This window comes from Callithrix jacchus, chromosome 12, assembly GCF_049354715.1.
Source record: "Callithrix jacchus isolate 240 chromosome 12, calJac240_pri, whole genome shotgun sequence".
Lineage (NCBI taxonomy): Eukaryota > Metazoa > Chordata > Mammalia > Primates > Cebidae > Callithrix > Callithrix jacchus.
In genome coordinates this window covers 41,306,736-41,318,392 of record NC_133513.1, presented here as the reverse complement: position 1 = coordinate 41,318,392, position 11,657 = coordinate 41,306,736, and the positions used below count along the sequence as shown (strand labels likewise).

At 52.4% G+C, this 11,657-nt stretch overlaps 1 long non-coding RNA gene across 1 annotated transcript; it reads right to left on the bottom strand.

The window, feature by feature from the left end:
• Nucleotides 1–7,741, bottom strand: LOC144578494 (uncharacterized). Its single transcript, XR_013524376.1, has 3 exons — nt 7,327–7,741; nt 6,023–6,803; nt 1–3,102 (listed from the first exon to the last, which is right to left on the bottom strand). It is a non-coding gene; the product is annotated as an uncharacterized LOC144578494 (long non-coding RNA).
• Nucleotides 7,742–11,657: the final 3,916 nt, after the last annotated feature.

Sequence of the window (11,657 nt, the reverse complement as noted above, 5' to 3'; positions counted from 1 at the left end):
GTGTGTTTACCTGTGTGTGTGTGGTGGTGCATGTGTGGGGTATGTGCATGTGTGTGGTGTGTGTTTGCCTGTGTGTGTGGTGGTGCATGTGTGGGGTGTGTATGTGCCTGTGTGTGGTGTGTGTTTGCCTGTGTGTGTGGTGGTGCATGTGTGGGGTGTGTATGTGAATGTGTGTGGTGTGTGTGTTTACCTGTGTGTGTGTGATGGCGCATGTGTGGGGTGTGTTTGTGCATGTGTGTGGTGTGTGTTTGCCTGTGTGTGTGGTGGTGCATGTGTGGGGTATGTGTGTGCATGTGTGGTGTGTGTGCTTGTGTGTGTGCATGTGTTTCTGTGTGTCTGTGTGGTGTGTGTGTTTGCCTGTGTGTGTGCATGTGTGTGTGTGCTGAGTGGGGGTGTCTTTGGGGGTGCTGGGATTGTGGTGATGCAGTGAGTTGCCATCCTGACTCTCTTGTGGGCTCCTCATCTCCAACAGCCTCCAAGTCCTTCACTGCATTTATCTCACCTCCCTGTGTCCAGCAGGGGTCCCCAAAGCAGAAGAGTTGGGGTGGGAGATGGGGAATGGGCCTCACCCTCCTGGCTGTTTCTCTGGTTTCTCAGGGCCCTGTGCTTCCTCTCCAGCCCGAGAACGCAGCTCTCCTTCATCACCTACTCCATGGAGGGCAGCATGTCCTGCAGCTCACACTCATCCCAGGCTGGGGAGTGCTGTTTTCAGCCCCTGAGGGGCTGGGCCAGAGGGAGCTCCAGGGACCTGAGGGGCTCCCTGCAACCGTGGTTGGGAGTCTGACAGCACACAGGGCAGGCTAATCAGGGCGACTCACAGAACCTGCACTCACCCCAATGCCTGTTCCCCTGAAGCCTCTGACCCCTGGCTGCACTGTTACCTGCAGGTCCCTGTGCTCGCAAAGTTGTTGGCCTCTCTGATTTTCCTCCCCTGACTTCCCTATGCCCTGCCTTCTTCCATGGGAGGTGGCTGTGAGGATTCGTGGGGTGCAGGGGCTGGCGGGGCAGGTGTGTGTGTCCTGTGAACACCCGCCTCTGCTGGCATCTGCTCTCTGTGTCCCTCCTGCCCTGGCCTGTGCGGGAGGGAGACAGGGTCAGAGCCAGGGAGTGCTGGGGCTTTAGCACAGGGAAGTTGGGAGGCCCAGACAGGGGAGCCCCTGGGTGGAGTCCTGAGCTCCAGGCCAGGCTAGGAAGCTGGAGGGAGGCAGGAGGAGCAAGTGCTGCTGAAGGTGTGTGGCCCTAGGGCACTCTAGAGCTCCTGATGGGCAGGGCGGCGAGGACACTTCCAATGCAGACGTCTGGAATGAGCCCAGAGGAGATGAAGCACAGAGGAGAGGTGAGGACACCAAGGATAGGAGGGGGGCCTGGGTCCCTCTTGAAGCTTTGAGGGGGAGCAGGGAGGAGGCTGCCTCTCTGTGGAGATGGGGAGGCTTGGGTGTGTGCCTCCTAAGCTGTGGGTTTGGGAGAGAGAGACCCAAGTGGGTATGAGGGGGAAGAAAGCAAGTCTATGGGGGAGGAGTCTGGTGGGTGAGGGGAGAAGCAATGGGGCCAGTGCCCTTCAAAGTCAGAGTGAGGAAGAGTGGGGGGTTGCCTCCCCTCTGACCTCCCTGTTCCTGGATGACCTCCCCCAAAACTGAATTCGCAGAGGCTCCTGCAAGGAAGGAGCTGTGTCTGAACCAACGTGTGTGTCCACTAAGTAAAATCCTCATCTGGTTTCACTGAGGGTGCAGGAGGCGGCAGCTAGGTCTTGAGTACTCAAGGGCCCTGTCCCCACCATTGCTGAACCAACAAGCTCAGGAAAGGCCTTGGCCCCTGCACAGGGCAGGCTCAGCGTGCTGTTCCCTCCCTGAAATCTGCGGCACTCCCTCAGGCCCCAGGGGTGCAGGCTGTGCACTCAGCCAGCCCTCCCTGATGTGAGGTGTAAGTGGAGCCACAAGGCTGCGTGAAGACACCCTATCTCTTTCCTGTGCTGGGCACAAGGCCTGGATGCCCCCTCCAGGGCTGCTGAACACTCGGGGTCTCTCCTCCCTGTCTTTTGGTGTGCCTGTGGCAGGCAGGACACCCACAGGGGCAGGGCCAGTACTTGGGTGGGGCAGGCCAGGCACCTAGGACCCTGCTCAGGGGAATCCATTACAGAAGCCCAGTGTTAGCTGCGATTCCAGAGACCTACAGGTGACTCCTCATCTCCTGCTCTTTCTGACCCACCAAGGACCACACGCACCCACCCTGAGGCTCAGGGAGTGTGTCTTCCACCAGTGTGGCTCCTGAGCCAAAGACCACAGCGGACACAGGGCAGGTGGGGCTGGACCCAAGAGCCAGCCGGGGTTCCTACAGGCCTGCAGCTGCCAAGGGCAATGGCCTCTCCACTGCCTCTTGCCCCAGGCCCCGTTCATTCCAATCCCTGCTGATGCCTGGGCTGCCCAGGTCCATTCACCCAAGGAAAGCTTCCTCTGAAGCCTGCTTTCTGCCTTCCTCAGCACCATACCTTCAAGGCGGGCTGTGGGTGAAGCTGGCCTGCTGACATGCTTTCTTAGGCGTTCAAGTATTTTCAAAAATGGGAGCCCACAGTTACAAACCTGAACATTGACAGGCACATTGGCTCATGCCTGTAATTTCAGCACATTGAGAAGCTGAGGTGGGAGGACTGCTTTAGCCCAGGAGTTCAAAACCAGCCTGGACAACATAATGAGATCCTATCTCTACAAAATTTTTTAAAAATTAGCTGCAGTGAGCCATGATAATGCCACTGCATGCTAGCCAGGGCAATAGAGCAAGACCTGTCTCAAAGGGAAAAAAAGAAAAGAAAGAAACCTGAACATTCTTTCTAAAAATACAAATTTCTAGCTTTTTTGTAAAATGGGAATGGCAGGCATAGTGGGTTTGTGACCCTCCATGACGATCTCTGGCTGGGTCTGGGGCTCCCCCCTCCTCACATGGGGAGCTCCTGGGCCCACCTTCATTCCAAGGGCTTCCAACTGCCAGCCTCAACTGGCTTGTCCTGGCCTGTTCCTCCTGCTCATCGTCCCTCCTGCTTGGCCTCTGAGGGCACCCATCCAATGGCCATGACGCTTCCCTAGGAAGAAGCTTGTGGTGGCACTGAGGCTGTGAAAGAGAGGGCAGGAAAGGCCAGCTTGGTGCCCGTGCTGAACTCCCAGGTCTGGGCGACCCCCAGGGCAAGCATTGGGTCCTCTCCCACTGGAGGCAGCTGCCTCCAGATCTGATGCTCCCAGGCTGCACTCTCAAGCTCTTCCCTGCTCAGGCTACCAAAGGGCTCTGGCCAGTCGGACACTGGGAGATGCATCTGAGCTTGGGTGGTGCACATCTTGGCCAGCCCACCTTGGCCACCCTGAGCAGGGCTGAGGGCTGCTCCTTCATGGAAGGGGCGGTTCCAGGTTGCATTCTGCCTCTGTCCCAGGCCTCCTCCCTGGACCCCTCCTGGCCTCTTGGTGGAAGCCTGCTGAAAAGGCTTATTCAGTTGTGTTTGGATTCTAGACTCTTGCCTTTACCTTTCTCTGCTGTGACTGTCACCCTCTGTGTGGGACAGCTTTGCTTGTCAACCAATAGCTGGCAGGTCAGGACTGTGACTGCCAGGTCACATGGGCAGAGGCAGAGGGCCGAGCTGGTGGGCAGAGGGCACCTGTCACCTTGACTCAGCGGCCTCCAGGGAGGAGTGCCAACTCATATCCTCACCTAGGGTTGACAGGGCTACTCAGATGCCACAGCCTGTGTATGTCCAGGGACATCATCAGAGGAGCACAGCTGTCACACTGGCTGCATGGCTGGGTGGCTTTATATCAGGAGCAGCAGAAAGATTCCCCGAGGGGAAGGGGAGCTCTCTCCTCCACCCCCACCCTCAGCACTGCATGGGGCAGAGGTGGGGTGGGGACCAGAGCCCAGGACCAATCATGGAAGTGTCAGCACAGCTCCTGTTCCTGGGACCTACCAGCTCCCAGTCCTGTGCCAGTCCCTGCACAGCCTAGTGCCTTGGGGCTCATGACAGGCCTGGCAGCGTCCTTTCTGTGCATGGGGGGCACCTCTGGAGCTGGCTAGCACTGCACAATTTGCTCCTGGCCATGTGCCCATGGGGAGCAGCGCTCAGACATGGACCCTGTGTCTATCCCCATAGCCCACTACCAGGGCGCGCTGCAATGAGGAACCGGGAGGCCAGAGCCCAGCTGCTGCTCTGGGCCAGCCTGGATGCATGCTGCCCCAATGGAGGGAGGATGCCCAGGGCTACCTTCCTCTCCAGCAGCCACAATTGTGCAGATGCCGGCCACGCAGAGCCCCAGCACGCACCAACAGAGCTCAGGACAGACAGAGGCATCACAGAAGTCCACACAGGGCTGTCACCACCTATGCAGCGACCCTGGCTGGCAGGAGGGCATCCTCGCCATGTCCCAGACAGCAGGGATGGGTGCTGGGATTTATCCTGTGGGGCGGAGGCAAGCCGAGGTTTGTGTGGACGCCTTTGTCAGTTTATGGAGGTTTTCTGCTCCCAGGGTGCTGTGGGATGTTGATGCCCCCAATTCTTGTTTGTTATCCCCTGAGATAACTGCCTGGTTCCTGTTCCCTGTTTTGTTGATGTCGTAAACTGCACAGATATTTCAGCTCCTGCACCCGCCTGGCTTTCCTGGGAGGAGCCCTGGCTGCTCCTGGCCTGTGGGTGGGTTCACTGCTGCTCCATGCCATTTGCTGGTGTTTCCCTGAGAGCTTCTCACACATGCCTTTTCTGGCTTTATAGCTAAACTTATTGTTGTGAGATAACAACACACTGATGGCACACAGGTGCTCACACCATCACCCCCGCACATTCCCCCCACACCAATAGACACTCACGTACACACCCATGGGGGCCCCACGTCCACACCCACCCACCCATGCACACTGCACCACAAACACACTCAACCCATACCATACCACACACATCACACCACACGACACACACCCGAAGCACACAAACCCACACACCACACACACATTACTAGCAAACACACACACACCAAAAATAACATAGCACACACTGCACATCCCATACCCACACCACTCACATCATACACGCACCACACACAGGCTGCACATTCCCCACTCTGCCACACAACACACACACCCAGCACACACCCTCATATATCCCTCACACTCACATACCATACACAGCACACACACATCTCACACACAAGCATACCACACACCACACACCCAGCACATACACATACTCACACACCTTAGACACACATACTTGATGCACACAGAACATACAACACACCACACACAAAACACAAGATACACATGCACAGTAACACTGCCACACATACCATACATATGTGTGTATACACAAATACACACCATACATAGCCCTATACACATACACAAGCAGCACACTCACCACACACCATACACATACCACTTGCATACCACTGCACACACACAATGCCACACATGCCACACACACACCAAACACCCACACATCACACATGACCCTCTACACATACACAGTCACCACATACACATACTACACACACAATCACACACCCCCAATACACACATTACCACAAACACACAACACATCACACAAAGTACACCACACACCATAGAAAAACAACACACACTAGAAACAAAACACACACACATTGACACCCTCACACACACCACACAACAAATACACCAAACTCACACACTGCACACCCGTATACACACAGACATCTACCCATACTACATACATGCCATATACCATACACACCATACATGCCACACACACACATTATTCACAGCATATGCACACCATCACAACACACACATACTACACACCACGAACACATACTACTTACACATGTGCCACACCACACGGAAAATACACATGCATATGCTTACTCCACACCGCACACATGAAGTACACACACACCCACACACCACAAACACATATACACCACACACACAGGCAACACACACAAATTGCACCCCCTTCCTCAGCCCCAGCCACAGGCACAGACATTTCTGTCCTCAGCAGGGCCTCCTCGGCTCTTACCTCCTGCACACACAGTGTGGGCTCTGCAGAGCTTTGACGTGAGCTGGAACACAGGAGGGTTGGGGTGGGGCAGGCAGAGTGAGCCTCCAGCCACAGGAGCCAGGTGCCCCAACCCCTCACATCAGCCCACTCATGGTGTCAATGGTGCTTCTCGCCTTGAAGCCATTCTCCACCGCAAACACTTGGTCTGGGCTGTCTGCAATTGCTGTTATCTACAGAGAGGGGAGGTGGCTTGCACCTCTGGCCATGGGATGAGGACGCAGCAGGCCCCAGGCCCGGGGGACAATGTCTTGTCCTCATGCTTTGGGGGCAGCAGAATGTCAGACTCTGAGGGCCACAGGCTTCTCCAGTCAGCAGCCCACTCTCGGGGAGCAGGGAAGCTTTTCCACGCTCCCCTCTGGTGTGGTGGGATTTATACAACCCGCTGTCAATCACTTCTGTAGTGGCCCTGGGTCGGCCCAACTCACCTGTGGCAGGTTAGATGATGGGGTAGCCCCGGGAAAGCCTCCTGGGGTGCCCTTTCCCACTAGGCTCCAGAGTGGCACCTGCCACCTGTTCTGAGTCACCTGCTCTTACTCACATTGGCTCATACAATATAAATGATGTCCCCCAGGTTGAGATTTGTCAGCACAGGAGAAAGAAGGTGCTGAGTAGAAATCACCCAGACATGTGGGGCAAGTGCTGGGCAGGAGGCACTGGACTCATTACCTTCCTAGTCTTGTCACACGTGGCTGGCTTCATCAATGAAAGCTCATTGTGAGAATCAAGCTGGCAACCTTGCCTGCAGGAGAAGCAAGGAGTGGTCTGGTGGGCAAAGGCCCCAAGAGTGACCTCCAGAAGCTCTGAGATGCCTGCAGGCAGCCAGGCCCACAGCACTGCCCACTCCAGAGCATGGCCAGGTGTCCCCCACCTCCTCCTGAGGAGAGACTGCCAAGGCCCAAGCACCCTCCACCCAGAGACCCCTAGAGTGAGGGGGTCTCAGCCCAGCACCCGTTTTGCAAAGGATCGGCCAAGAGGGGCAGAGCCTATCCCACTAGGCTGCCTGAACCCTCACCCACTAGTAGCCTGCACCACCAGGACTCCACAAGCACAGGCCTGTCTCACAGGTAGGGAAAGGAGCTGCCAGGTGCTCCTGTAACAGGCTCCGGGAGAACAGGCTCAGGGGTCTCCCAGGGGGCTAGCTCCTGCTATGACCAGAGTCTGCAGGCATCTCTTGGCTGGGAGTTCTGGGCCTGAAGTTCAGGACTCCAGGTCAGTGGCACTTCAGCAAGGGACCCTGTGCTCACTTCAAAGCCTTTCCTTACCTGCTCCACCTTTTCCTGACAAGAGCTGCAGCCTCGCACTAGGGAGGAGAGTTGGGGGCCATGGAAAGCCTTCTGCATCATCTGAGACGTGGTCAGGGGATGCAAGTCACTCGGTGGCTCTTCTCTTTTCCTTTTCACACAGCCCAACTAGAGGGCAAGCACCTCAGGGTTATGAGCACCAGGGCTGCAACTGCAGGATCCCATGCAGTTCTCAGAACTCCATGGAGCAGGGGCTCACTATGCTTATTGCACCAGGGAGGGACCTGGAGCTTAGAGCAGGTGAGCAACTTGTTCCAAGAGGCAGGGCAGGCTTGGCCTTGCAGTGTCGGCACACAGGACTCTCTGATGTTTTCCCTACATGATCACCATGGGGACAGCAGGTGCTTACTTTTAGAGTTGAAATATTCCATCTTCTGAATTGTCTGCAAGGAAATGAAGAAATATTGAGCCTGGACAATGAGATGACTGCAAAAATGTTCTAAGAACTTAAGAAACTTGAATACATTCTCTGTGCTCTTGTGGTCTGTACCCTTTCAAATCCTCTCAGCACGAACATTTCTTCTGCTGGCAACATGTACAAAGAGCCTTATGTCTTTCTTTTTGAACAAAAAAAACATAAAAAGGATTGAGATGGAGTGGGGTTGACTGTTAAAAATCAGCTCCACTTTGGGAGGCCGAGGCAGGCGGATCACGAGGTCAAGAGATAAAGACCATCCTGGCCAACATGGTGAAACCCCATCTCTACTAAAATATAAAAAATTAGCTGGGCATGGTGGTGCACGTCTGTAGTCCCAGTGCTTGGGAGGCTGAGGCAGGAGAATTGCTTGAACCGGGAGGTGGAGGTTGCAGTGAGCGGAGTTCACGCCACTGCACTCCAGCCTGGCACCTGGCGACAGAACAAGACTCTGTCTCAAAAAGAAACAGTCAGCTCCCAAGCTCTCCAGGAGCCACTGTTGGGCCTCCTGGGTGGAGGAGGGGGCCAGACAAGGGTTCTGTCCTGCTCATTCACCACTGTGACGTTGACCAGAGATTTCAATGCCTTCTGAGCTCATCCCAGTCTCAGGTAACACAGGCCTGAGTGACCTCACCAAGAACCCCACCTGGACCATTGATGGTGAGAGGGGAAGTGCAAAGGCAACTCAGGCCCTCCCAATGGACCAGCATTCCTAGCCCTAAGGCTAACTGCAACACAGGGATGTGCAGCTGAGGTCAGGGACAGGTAATAGGACAGGCCTTCCTAATCCTAGCCCTGTGTGCTTTCTTGTATCGCACATTCTATCCTTCAACAGAAAGGGTTGAATTTAGGAAAACCCAGTCCCGACAGCCCCATACCTCTAACCCTGACTCAGTCTCTCCTTGTCTCTTTACCCTGTTATGAGTAGCAGTGAACCAGCTCAATTTGAGTGTTAGGGTTCCTTGACTCCCTGAGCCCCTGAAATGAAAAGACCAAAAGACTCTGTTCCTTATATCCCCTCTTATTGTTCATATTTGTGATTGGGTTGTTTGATTTCTTTCTCTTTTTCTTTAGTGAATAAGTTTTATCAGTGAGTTTTATAGTTTTGCATGTTTTCATCATGGTGGTTGTAAGGCTGGTTGCCTTGCCGGGAGTCAAATGGACACATTCATCACTCTCCGCGCCTGATAACTGCGTTATCACCCGAGCTCATTATCTGGCTTCCCCACAAAGCTTCTCCGCACCTGCCTCTGCATACCATGCCCAAGCCCACACTCAGCACTAAATTATGCATCCAACCTCCAGCCCACTGTTAAAAAACCCTACAGAGAAATTAAAAAAAAAAAAATCCCACCATTCTCTGCCCAGCAACAGCCTGCCTCGTATGCCCCGGGCAGGCCGGTGTACCCAAGGTCCTGCCTGCCTACCAATGGCAGCTAGTTTCATATACTTCCTAATTTGATTCCATGTACTTCCTTCTCCTCAACAGCCAATAGAAATGCCTTCTCTTTGCTTCCCCAGTAGTCAATCAAGGCCCACTTACCCAAAGTCCCGCCTACCTACCAATGGCAGCTAGTTTCATGTACTTCCTACTTTAACTCCATGTACTTCCTACGCCTCAACAGCCAATAGAAATGCCTTCTCTTTGTTTCCCCAGTAGTCAATCAAGGCCCACTTACCCAAGGTCCTGCCTACCTACCAATGGCAGCTAGTTTCATGTACTTCCTACTTCAACTCCATGTACTTCCTACTCCTCAACAACCAATAGAAATGCCTTCTCTTTGTTTCCCCAGTAGTCAATCAAGGCCCTCCCAATGGACCAGCATTCCTAGCCCTAAGGCTAACTGGCCCACTTACCCAAAGTCCCGCCCACCTACCAATGGCAGCTAGTTTCATGTGCTTCCTACTTTAACTCCACGTACTTCCTACTCCTCAACAGCCAATAGAAACGCCTTCTCTTTGTTTCCCCAGTAACCAATCAATTGCCCGCACTCTCCATAAAACCCCATATCCTGAACAGCTGGGCGCGACTTCTCTGGCCCCCTCTTGGACCACTGAAGGTTGCCCGGGAGCTGAATAAATTGGCTTCTCACTTTTTTATACTTGCCTCAGTTTCCTCATTTTACCTCGGCACTAAATCTTACAGTGGTTATTATCTGTTCACTTCCACATGTAAGACATTCCTGATCATGTCGTGGAAGTCAGGTGTAGTCGTGATAAATTTCCTTAGTTTTTACTTGTCTGTGAAAGATTTTATTTCTCCATCATTCCTGCAGAGTAACTTTTCTGGGTATAATATTCTTGGTTGTCAGTTGTTTTCTTTCAGTACTTTGAATTTATCATCCTATTCTTTCCTGGCCTGTAAGGTTTCTGCTGATAAATCTACTGTTAGTCTAATGGGTATTCCCTTACATGTGACTTGACTCTTTTCTCTGGCTGCTTTTAGAATTCTTTCTTTGTCTTTACTATTGACATGTTGATAATAATATGCCTTGGAGAGGATCTGTTTGAGTTGAATCTGTTTGGGGTTCCTTGAACTTTCTGGACCTGGATGTATCTCTCTCCTGAGACTCAGGAAGTCTTCTAATATTATTTCACTAATATATTTTCCTCATCTTTCCCCATCTGCTTTGCTCCTGGAATTCTTGCAGTATAAATATTTGTTCACTTAATGGTGTCCTATACATCCTGTAGCTCTTTGTCAAGCTTTTTCATTCTTTGTTGTGTTTATCCCATGAATATATAACAGTAATATTTGTCAATGTATTAGGCCATTCTTGAATTGTCATAAAGGAATGTCTGAGACTGAGTAATTTAATAAAGAAAAGAAGGTTAATTGACTCATGGTTCTGTAGGCTTTAGAGAAAGCATGGTGCTGATGTCTCCCCAGATTCTAGGGAGACTTCAGGAAGCTTTCTCTCATGGCAGAAGATGAAGGGGAAGGAGGCATGTCACAAGCAGGAGCAAGAGAGTGACAGAAAGGTGACACACTACACACTTTTAAACAGCCATGTCTTGTGAGAAGTCACTATTGTGATGACAACACCAAGAGGATGGTACTAAACCATGAGAAATCCATCCCCATGATCCTGTCACCTCCTATCAGGCCCCACCTCCAATACAGGAGATTACAATTCACCATGAGATTTGGGTGGGGACACATATCCAAACTACATCAGTTGGTTAAAAAAATGAAGTATATAGTGCAGTGTCTATAAAGAAATACTGGAATGGGAAGCCAACTCAAAAAAACAGGACTTGCATGGATGCTGTTGTCCCAAATCTGGAAGGATCCTCAGGACTGAGGTGGGTCCTGAGATGTTGGAACAACAGTGCTGCTGGTGCTTGCAGCTCTGTGCTTTGATGAACATGAATCTATCCTGCAGTAAATTTAATGGGGGTTGCTCTACCTGACTCTGGGGGCATATCTCTAAATGGATGGCATTATGTGGAATTTTTTTTCCTAGTGCTGGTTCCAAACTTATCCACACCATTAAGGTGACTAATGTACCAGATAAGTGTGATGATGCAAATCTAATGGCAAGGGCCTTGTTTTCCACCCAAAAAAGGCTGCAGGGCAAACCATTTACATAACATAGAAGAGGTTTGTTGGAAAGATAGTATCAAAAAGGGTGGAGGAAGGGGAGATAGAGGTTAGATACACCAGCTACCCATCCCCAGGGGTCACCCTACTCTGGTTTAGCACTCCTGCCCTGCACACCACAGGTTTGAAACTGCAATGCCATCTGCGTCTGCACTTGGAGGGCTGAAAATAGCTCTCAAGATGCCCATGGGTGTGTCACACTGTATTGACATCCATATCTGTGAAGTGACGTTCACATCTGTGAACCTTAAGGCCAGGAATGCTGCTGGGTGT